Source organism: Zophobas morio, unplaced genomic scaffold (genome assembly GCF_036711695.1).
Source record: "Zophobas morio isolate AGI-343-1 ecotype UQ-CSIRO unplaced genomic scaffold, CSIRO_AGI_Zmor_V1 ptg000064l, whole genome shotgun sequence".
NCBI lineage: Eukaryota > Metazoa > Arthropoda > Insecta > Coleoptera > Tenebrionidae > Zophobas > Zophobas morio.
In genome coordinates, this window is record NW_026972169.1 from 151,751 (window position 1) to 162,535 (window position 10,785).

Here is a 10,785-nt window from a genome sequence, read left to right on the forward strand (position 1 = left end):
AAAATTAATACTATAATCATTGACAACCACCCAACTTTCATAACCCCGAGAGATTAAGAAAAACGAAAGCTGACCAACACTTGCTCACCAAATGGTCGTGTTTCTCCTAATACTATATTTACATACCTTTCACCTTGGCGTTTCGCCACAAACTTTAAAAATAAAGTAATCCATGCCAGCCAACTACACAAGTGTGTACTCTTGCTTGTAGAAACAGCATACACCACATATAACTCTTGAGCATGACGAAATTATAAAGTTAACGTTTACCCGTCGACAAGCTTTTAAATGTGGCATTGCTACCTTCAAGCTTCAGTCCTCTACCAGCGTAAGGTATGTGGTACGCCCTCAATAATATTCTTAAACCTAAATTTTCTATATTGTTGATATTGTAGACTTATTAATTTGAAATTTAATTATTTTAACCAGTAAAATAATTAAATGAATATATAATGAACTTCTAAAGAATATAAATGAAAATTTATAAGGTATATAAAGTTCTGTATTAATTAATTTGATAGCTCTTGAGCCGCCTGAGTAGTACTATACTACCAACTCACCAACTGTAAAAAAAAGATAAAAAGCCTTTTGCAAACCACCCTTTATCATGTACAATTAGTGTTATGCCCCTCCAAAAAGCCGGGGAGGGAAGGGATTCATTTAGATAATACCCAGTGTTGTTTAACTGCTATAAAATCCACAACAGAAAAGCAGCTGGTTTAACCCTAGCCAATACCGTTTTATTAATGATTCGATTTATTTAAACCCGAACTAGTTTGGTAATAACACTTTTTGACTCCCAAAAGAAAACTGACTTAGTTAAAACTAATTTTGGTTAGTTCTTCGAATCGATTTTTTTTATTAGTGAGAGAAAACTACTATAAAAGGTAATTTGTTTTAACTAATTTTTTCGTTCTACTTTAGTAGAACATTGTAACGTTAGTTAATAGTTACCTTGATTTTGATTGACCCTTTAATTTCGTTTTTTTAGTGTAACTACCACAAAGCTTTTAAAATAAATCAGCCCTCAAGCTTTAGTTCTTTTTTTTTTTCTAATGCATATTTTTCCCCATCTTTAATTATATTCTTTTATTATTAATCTATTTCAATTTTTTCTTTCGTTATTATATTATCCATAAAATTTTTATTAAACTGCACTGTGGAGATAAAATTACCCCAATGGCTTCTTATGTTTTTCTAATATTAATATTGAAAATAGTTCTTAAACCTTGTTTTATTGGACTAAGTTCAACAGTAAAAAACTTTAAATGCATTCTTTAAATTTCAATGCTTGATACAATAAACAACAGCTCTGCACTTTCTTCGTCCCTTTTTTCCTGTTTTATTATACATTTTTATTTATTTCAATAAATCTTATAATCTTTCTCTATTTTTCTACTATACTTGGTTTCTTATAACTCTATAAATATTTAACAACTTGATGCTTTATTTTTCGTCAACTAACATATTTAAATCCATAAAGCTTCAAATTATAGTTTTAATTTAAAAAAAGTTAAAAATGGTAGAAAAAAGGGAAAAGCGGAACCACGTGGGCTCTTATGTGAAAAAGTTTTGTGAACGTTTATGCAAGTTTGCGCTTGTTATATACTTACTTGAAGTTACTGCGGTATGCAAGATAAAAATGATGTTAAGATCCAGTTCAATGAAAAAAATTATAATTTTATGCTGAAGAGTGTCTTGAATAATTCAACTTTTCGGCCTTGTCAAAAATCAGAATTTGGTGATAAATGCTTGAATTTACTTTCTAAAGATAACTTTCCGAGCACTATTACACTACTAGGAATTTTTGGCTTTTCACTTATAGGGGTTGGTTCTTATTTAAGCCGAAGAACTTTTTTACGTTTAAATCGGTTTAGATTTGACCAACCTTATAAAAGGACTTTTAAGGGAGAATCTCAAGTTCTATCTGAAGATATGTTGTTAGTTTTCAATTCTTTTGTAAATGCCAGTATGCTATGCTTTGGCATATTTGCGCTAAGTTCTTCACTAGTATTTAGAGCCATGAACGTTAACAGCGTTAAAGAATTTACTAAAAAGGTAGAGTTCAAGTTTAAAGGTGAAGTTTCAGACCGCTTCGACGAAATTCTATTTAACCCTATTGAAGAATAACCAGAAACTTTGAAAATAATTTATATAATCCTACGTCGAAGTCTCTAATATCTAATCTTTAAGTGTCGCTGTTTTTCTTGGTTCCATTATTGAAAAAAAATTATTTACGAGGTGAAGGCCACGGATTTCTATTCTTACTTGCGACAGCTTTGTATTCAGGTAACTTTCCAGTACAACACTACTTTTTACGGGCAATAAAGCTTATAGTTTCCTTTCCAAGTTTGGGTTATTTAAGTTAAAAAAGCCAATCGGTGTTTTTTGTAAAATTTAAAGAAAGATTACAAATTTTTCTATTTGAATTAAAAAAGGTGCTTAACTCATACACTCTGTTTTTTGTAAGTTAACATTTATTGTTCACGCAACTCTTCATAATTGTACAGACAGGTAAGCGTGATATACTTATTTATACGGTTGCTCTCTCCACTTAAAAATATTGTATAAATCCTATTAACTGACGCATTTTCGATGTTTTTTATTAAAAAGGGGTTTAACAGACTGAATAATTTTTATATGCATGAAATAAAAATAAGCCTTGCTCTTAGAATTTACTTCTTAAAAAAACTTATTAAAAAATCAGAGATTTTTTTGGTCACCTTGCGTTTTAAAATGTGGAGATAATGTGTACTTTAGCAAATATACTAAAAATAATTTATAAATTAATTTCAGAACACCGTTAGTTTAAATAGTTTTAAAGTAGGGTTAAGAACCAGGGAAAACTCGATGTCGGTTAAGTTGACAACGTAAGCCGGACCCGTATAGTGGTAAGGTAAATAAAAGACCTATTAAAACAAGAATTAAAGACTTATAATATGTAGCTATTTTACAGGTTTTTTTTTTAATAACTGTAAAAGGCAAAGTTTGTCTCTTTTAGGTGTTTATTATTTTTAAAGTATGATAACAAAAACATTCATTCAACTCAATGACTTTTAACAATTGTAAATTTTTACGTAAATTTTATATGACCTACAATAATGGAAAGAGAGCTTTGCCCACATATTTAACATCTGAATTTTGGCACGTAAAACATGATTGCAAGGGTCATAGAAATTAAAGCGGTATTAGTAACCTCCAGAAGTTTTATTGCCTATATATATAGGAAGGGAGAGAAAAACTAGCGAAAAACACTTTCTGTTAAAAAAAGAAACAGATCAAAAGAAAAAAGATAAATACCCTTGTTTATTATTATTATTTATTTACCTTCTTAATTCTACGCGCAACCAGTATATAAAATCTTTTTCACTGCTGCTTTCTTAGTTACCCAATCAGACTGGTTTCTAAATCGCTATAATACTAACAGGTTTCATACGTAAACCCAACAACACCGGCTGAAGGTTGCCTACACAACTCAGCGGTTTAAAAGCAAGTCAAAGTTGTTGCTTCAATTCTAGTCGCGCAGCTCGCAATTTCTGGTCTTGGCGATGCCGTTACTTCTTTAAGTCAAGGGGTCAAAACTATTGAGGGCTAAAAAGTTGTGTAAAGTGCAATGGGTGTAAGGACTCAGATTTATTTTTTAACCCTCCGCCTCTGTCAGTACCTTCGTTTGCACAACAGTGTTCCTGTCTTTTCATCTGAGTTAGTAGTAAACCCAAGTCAGCTTGATCTGCTGTAGAAGAACTTTAATATACTTTTTAATCACTTTCTACTCCTGTCGATCGTTAGAACGAAAAGGAACATACATAACTCACCTTAAACGAGAGATTTCTCGCTCCCTTGAAAGGAGCGGCCACTATTTTGCGTAATGGGAGATCTAAGGAAAAAAGTTCTTGTTACCTAATCTTAGAAAGGGGTTAGAATGGTTAACCTCCCTTTTAAAGTATTTATGGACAATGAATTAACGTACACTTTTATGGTTCGATGAAGTTAAACATGTTATAAACCCCGAAGGCAATAGTTAACGTGTGCAACAGCTCATTTTTGTAATTTTGTACCCACCCGATGTATTTAAAAGAGTAGTAACCATGTAAGAAATGTGTAGGTCAATATAAGACGAAATTATTGTTTTTATTATAAATTTACTCATCAGGGTAAGGCAAATATAGTGCGGCAGTCAACCTTTTCTCTTTGCTTAGTATGTAATCTATATTCGTTTATATCAGTTTGTTAATATAATCACTCCAAGATATTTTGCACCGGAACACCAGGGAAGGTCCCTTACCATGTAGCCACAAAAATTTCCTTTGGAGATGAATTTACATCTGCTTTTCTTTATGTTAATTTTTGAATTCCGCCTTTTCTTTCAAGCCTAGGTCTTATTGTCTGATATATAAAGGCGTGGGCAAAGCAATGAAGGAGAGTTACAAAGAAAAACAGGCCCTCTTCTTCTGCAGAAAAGTGCTATACTTGTGTCTTAGGTGGCAAAAAAGGATAGGGGAGAGGGCAAGAAGACCTATGGCGTCCTCTATTCTTTTTAGGCGCGCTATTATGCTTGTTTATTTTCGTTATTTGGCACTAGTATTTTAAGGCCAATCCTAAAAATAGCTAAAACCGCTCACCTTGTTTTTTAAGTAGCAGCATCACAATAGAAACAAAATATTTTAACAAAAGTTGTAAACGTAATATATTAACTGAAGATGTAAGTTATCACCTTAACTCAGTGATTAGAGCGTTGTCGCGCAACCCCAAGGTCGCAAGTTCAATTGCCGCCGGTGCCAACTCCCAATTTTCTGGTTTTGTGGTTACGTGTACAACTTCCCTACAAACAAAATTCTGAGGGCTGCTCGCATAGTGTAAAGTACTAATCCCTAGAACTACATAGTAACGACACTATTACTTACAGTACTGTTACTCACCAAAGACAGTTTAGATAGAAAGAATCCAAATTACCACCAGTGGTCCAGAAGCGAAGCGATAGTCCAAGGTAAACACCACTCCTCATGCAGTGCTTTCTGTAAACGCTTTCGGCCGCACCTAATTGCTATTAGAGAAAAGTTTCCTGTATAACTTAGCGACTTTCATCAACATGATTTAATAGTGTTTAAGTTGATTACGACCGCTCTTCATCCGCCACGCCTAAAAAATAATGGGTTCCGAAGGCAATGCGTAGTATTCAAAACGAAGATTTTACTTCCGCAAGGCTAATTAGCCTATAGGTTTCAAATCAATATAACCAACGTCGTTTCAAACAAGTCTAGTTAATGAATCCGAAGGCAAAATAATAACAATGATGTTCGTTCGAGTGTTACAGGGAAGTTTTCACCTGCCAGTGCACTGAGCCTACCGGGTGTTTTTTACCGTTATTAAGAGCAGTTGTTTCCAGCTGGCGTCATGCAACTCTAGATCTCTCCTAAGTAATGTACAACCCTCAGCCCAGAGCGATCTACAGGAAGGTACCATAATCACGTTCCGTCAAGTTTCATGGTTAATTAGCCAATCATGTCAAAATGATGTTAAAGTTGATGGTTTGTATTTTACAGTAGCACCCAACTTGCCTCCTTTGGAAAGTAGAGGGTGACATGACCGCAAATTGTCATGGCTTCTTTCGCACGATGTTACAACTTAAAATGGCCACCTTTCGGACCGTAGGCCAACCGATGCCCGCTAGGAACAACACCAAAGCGAGGGGCGAATTTTCTATATAGACCCGATCGTTTTCGTGCGCTTTTACGATGCACCCCAGGGACGGTACCTGAATCCTTGCTTGCGCAAAGAGCGTACATTCTAAAACGGAAAGCTACAAGATAAAGCTAACAGTTAGAGCCAAGACAAATTGCTCGATAAAGTCTACCCGCTAAGTAGGCGCCAAGTAAGGTTCACTGAAAGTCACGCATCTTTTTACCATATTTAAGAGCATGTTTTTTCAACACGAGGGCTATCGAGTCATGTTTTAGACGTCTGCTACTCTCCTAAGTGCAAGGTTAACCCTCAGAATAGTGCTGAACCCAAGAATTTATCATAATCATGACTCTAAGAATTTATATCATTAAGTTGAAAGGTAGTGAACCCTTCGTGTTACTTCACGTGGCGTCACGTGTAAAATTGTCATTAGTTTTAGTTTTAGTTTCGTATTACAACATCAAAGACGCCTTCGAATCATAGAGGACAAATAACCCAAGACAGGTACTCTTACATCAAATTGTAACCCCCCTCCGGATGGCACTCGCTTGTCAAACATCGATATTTCTACTACGGAAGCTGCCCGAAATAAGAGCGTCAAATGACGCGTATTACATATAGACCCGCTCTTGTTCGGACACTCAATGCAAATAATCTTTGGAGGTAACTATTAATGTAGAAAGACAAAGATAAAGCTAAAGGACCTCAGTTAACTTTATACAAGATCGCTGTCCAGATCTATCGACCAATCGTTAATGCTTGTAAAGAAACACGAGAGTACTACACAAAAACCCGATAAGATTCCTGAAGAAGTAGCAGAGATTCGGGTTTAACTATGGTAAAGTGATAAAACCAAGATTACTTCCTAGTTTAAGGTTACTAGTTTCTTCTTGATCGATTCAAAGGTAGTTTAGAAGTAAGGTTCTTTCACGTTGGTTTATAAACCCTTAGCACAAAAGAATATAAGACAATACAAAGATATTACAAAATTTCCAAATATTAATCCCCCAGGCTAGGGCAGCTACTAGCTTGTTCTGCCAGAGTGGAACCTTATTTTGTTCTACTTTAGTCGAACGAACTAATTAGTCTATAGAGAGTAAAATGTATCCGCAGAATACCTTTAACTGCTTGTAACATAGTTGGTGCTGGATTAGCTACCATCCTCATTTAACCTGGCTGCGGGCTAGGAGTTTTACTCGGAGCTTTCATATTAGGGATTTCAAGGCACCGTTTATTAAAGGGGCATCTTTTCATTTTCCTCCCTTATTGCTTTTGCTTGATAAAAGTCATCGCCTTGTTTTGTCTTATGATTGCTTTATTAGTTTATTTGGACTCTAAGTTAACAAGTGTATTTTTCATTTAACTCATTGTGCAATAGACAAACCATATAAGGTAACTTGTACCGTAAATCGATGATACTGCACGCTCAAAAGGCCATAAACCTAAAAACTGAAGCTGACTCTCTATCTTTGTAAAAATATCTCTCTTTGAAATAGCAAATTATTACTAAAGTAAAAAAAAACTTTTAATGTAAAGGAACGTCCTTGTACCTAATGTAACCAGATCTGAAAAATGATTGACGTAAATAAAAAATGTTACCTTTACCGAATCTTTGATACGGGTTAATCTAAATTCAAGTAGTTTGTCTCATTGACTAACAAAATTAAAAATGGGATCCTATCAGTTTTTAAGGGTTCTGTTAGACAAGCTCTAACGGTGGTTTTGGTATAATTTAGTAATTGGATTGAATGAAGCTCGCTGTATAAATCAACGAGTAATATCATATACGAGTACCCTATCTTTTAACAAGGTCCTTCTACTAGTAACAAAACAACTATTTTAATGGGGCCGCTCTAGCATCGAGTTTTACATCTTACGAGTAATTGTCCTTGTGTATCGACCAAGAACATGGCTGTTAGAAGTAAAACTAAAGGGAACAAAAGTCAAACATTTGTAATTAACCTTATTCATTAATAACCTTATTAGCTGCTATTCCTGAATGTTTAACAAGTCTAACAAAGAGACAATGTTTGAATTAACAGTTAATGAGGATACGTACTATTTATCTTTTTTTAGAAGGGTTTTTTTCCTAATAAGGTACTCAGAAAACGATTGAGTGACTTATTCACTAAACTAAACTAACTTTGCTCGGACAAAATAAAGAATAACGTTTAACTCTAAGTGGTTTAAGGTGATGTAGTATTTTTAAGTTAATAAACCAAACGAAACGAAATCACAATATTATAAACTCCGTAAGCTAAAGTACCAGCCTTATTTTAATTAACGTTATTGTCCTAAAGCAAAAATCTTTGTTATAAATAAGATTATCATATATAAAGTTGGCTTGATATCTACAACAAACTTTAAGCGAACTGCATGAACGGAAGCGTGGTGTATTGTGTATCCCTGGCTAAGCCTAATTTAACAAGTCTGATTAATGACAGAATAAATAATCAAGCTTACTGGCTACTGGAACTAATTTAACGCAGAAAATAACATAAATGGTCCGTATCCTCATTAGTAGGCAACTATAGCAAGGCTATAATACCCTCGACACATAGGGCTATAACTTCACCCCTTTCTTCTTTGAGGAATGTACCCTATTCACGAGTCATTCACAGGAAATTAGCATAATCAAGGTTTAGAGGAAAAATCTTTACCCTTGTTGAAGAAATAGTGTGCTTAACAAATAAAACTAAATAAAAATGCCTAAAAGTTTACTTGTCATAAATATTCTTTTGCACATTAGGGTATCGTTACATACTAATTAAAGTAGCTGCAAGGTAACGAAGAAATCAAAAAATCAAATAAATAACCCCTTTGAATAATTAAAATAACTGGGTAAAATTACTAATTAAATAAAACGGAGAATTTTATCGCATGGTCAAGCTTTTCAAAACAGCGTATAAAAGAGAAGAGCTCGTTAACCCTCTCTTGCTGCTCACTTTCTTCATGCGCTTAGCCTTCTTTTTTGGTGCACGAGCTTGTATAGCAGCCAAACATCGCGCCTTGATTACAGCGACCTAAGCTATTTCAAAGGACTTGATTTAAAGTTAGAAACATTATACCTCAGCTATGCAGGTTGACTCCTTGATGGGGAGACTATGTCGATTATTTTGACAGTTGACTGTTTCTCATACCTTAAGACATGCGTGTTGTGTTTCATTCTTCCTGGGCTCAAGGATTGCTTTTTGTCCCTAGACTCAGGTCGAAAAGCATCCGAACAAGATTGGGCCCTTTCTTTAGGCGTCTGCTGCGCTTATTACTCCTTTTTGTTTCCCGGTAATTGGAACAACCTGATAGACTTTAGGGTGCCATCCAAAGATGGGCTAACGGGTTGGTGTAAATCCCATAACGTCTAGCGGTGGTTTAGTAATCCTCTAGAATCGATGGCTTTCGTGACTTTAGTTGAAAACATACAGCAAACTAAAGCGATTTCCTATAGACTGGCACTCCATTTAATGTAAGTTGTCCTACTCAATCGAAGAAACGCTGAAGCTGGCACGTAACCTTTGGAGAGCCGTAGGTTTGTCGTGGCTGGAAAGAGCTGCTCTTAAAATTGGTGAAAACGGCGCAGCGGATAGGTTCTTGAAGCAGGTGAAATATTCACTATAGCTGAAAACCTATACTGATGTCAAGCTTAATTGCCGCAAGCTTCGTAACTTCGAGTAAATGGGGCTTATCAATCATGATTAACCTATTTGACTAACTTTACCGTTTTGCTGAATGCATACTAGTGTGCCTGTGGCAGTTGTCTATTCTTATAGGCAGTCAAACAGATCATATGAAATCTTGGGGGAAATGATAAGTTGCGTGAGTACTTCGGGCTACTAGCTGTGATAAGTCCGTCTGAGAGTGTTTGCTCGAAAAGGCTTGTGCAATGAGTGATTTTAATAGCACTAGCAGTCCATGGGTCGCTATTGAGGATGATTTCATTCTCTCCTCGCTGGTGATATAGTACTTGTATTATATATGCATGTATAAACGTATGTGTGTATGTATGGTATTGGTACTATATAAATAGTGCTATTTACTAGCATGCTTAAAAAGCCCATGAGGAGCCCTATACTTTATTCGCTTTAGATTGTATCTTAGCTTCGCAGACTTAATATGCATTCTTGCTCTCGTTACATTCCTACATATGCATTTAGAGTGAGTTGTAAACTCCGATATCAAATAAAGGCATGTGCGGATTCGAATTAAATAAGATTATTTTGTAAAAATGTGTATAACCCCTATCAAGGGTCAGAAACAGCCTCCATGTTTGGTCCTCAAGGTAACGTGAGAGGAGCTGTCCCGTCTCCAATAAAGCATCTCGTTTTATATCTTTATTAATCATCAAGGTTTAATTTATACCACAAGTTAGGGTAAACACGTCAAACATTACAAAGTTTATCCGATACAAAGATTTATACAGCACTACAATAGTTATTAATATTTTTCAAACCAGTTTAAAGTTGGCCAGAAAGTCCCTACAATCGAGGCGGACAACTTTCAAGCTTCTGTCTTGGCGGGTATACTCTTTAGCGGGGAGGTGAATAAACGAGTAATAGCTTCTATAATTATTTAACTTGTAGATTTGAATCCATTGCATCCTTATTTTCCTAAGGGTTTAATGATCTTGGTTTAAAAACTAGTCTTCCAGTGTACGCCCCTGAAAGAGATGAGCTATTATAGCCGTTTTATAAAATTGTAAAAAGCAAAAACTATTGGGTCCGAACTCCACCAACGGGGGAGGTGGTAGGGAGCTTGAAGTATCCAACTTTTGTTGACCAAATATGCATTAGGATAAAACTACAAATAAATAATGTTTGGAAAGTCTCATTAATGCATATAATAAAGTTGATTAATATTATTGTATGAACATACAGAGCAATAGTGTTAAAATTAACTTTTCTTTTTGGCGAGACACCTTATAAATCCATGTCTTCTGGAGTGGTAGTGACATAACTAAAAAATTCTGCAACTTTTTCCTATTAACAATTTTTTATATAGACACTACAGCCAACTAGGAAAACTACGCAGATGAGAGTTCTACTGAATATAGAAACATTATGGCCTGAAATATTATAAAATTATTTACAGTTATATAATATTCAAAAA

General features: G+C 34.9%; 1 long non-coding RNA gene across 1 annotated transcript; it reads right to left on the reverse strand.

The window, feature by feature from the left end:
* Positions 1–9,934: 9,934 nt before the first annotated feature.
* Positions 9,935–10,470, reverse strand: LOC135143542 (uncharacterized). The gene is made up of 4 exons (XR_010282832.1): positions 10,390–10,470; positions 10,254–10,336; positions 10,130–10,203; positions 9,935–10,008 (listed from the first exon to the last, which is right to left on the reverse strand). It is a non-coding gene; the product is annotated as an uncharacterized LOC135143542 (long non-coding RNA).
* Between the last annotated feature and the right edge of the window lie 315 nt (positions 10,471–10,785).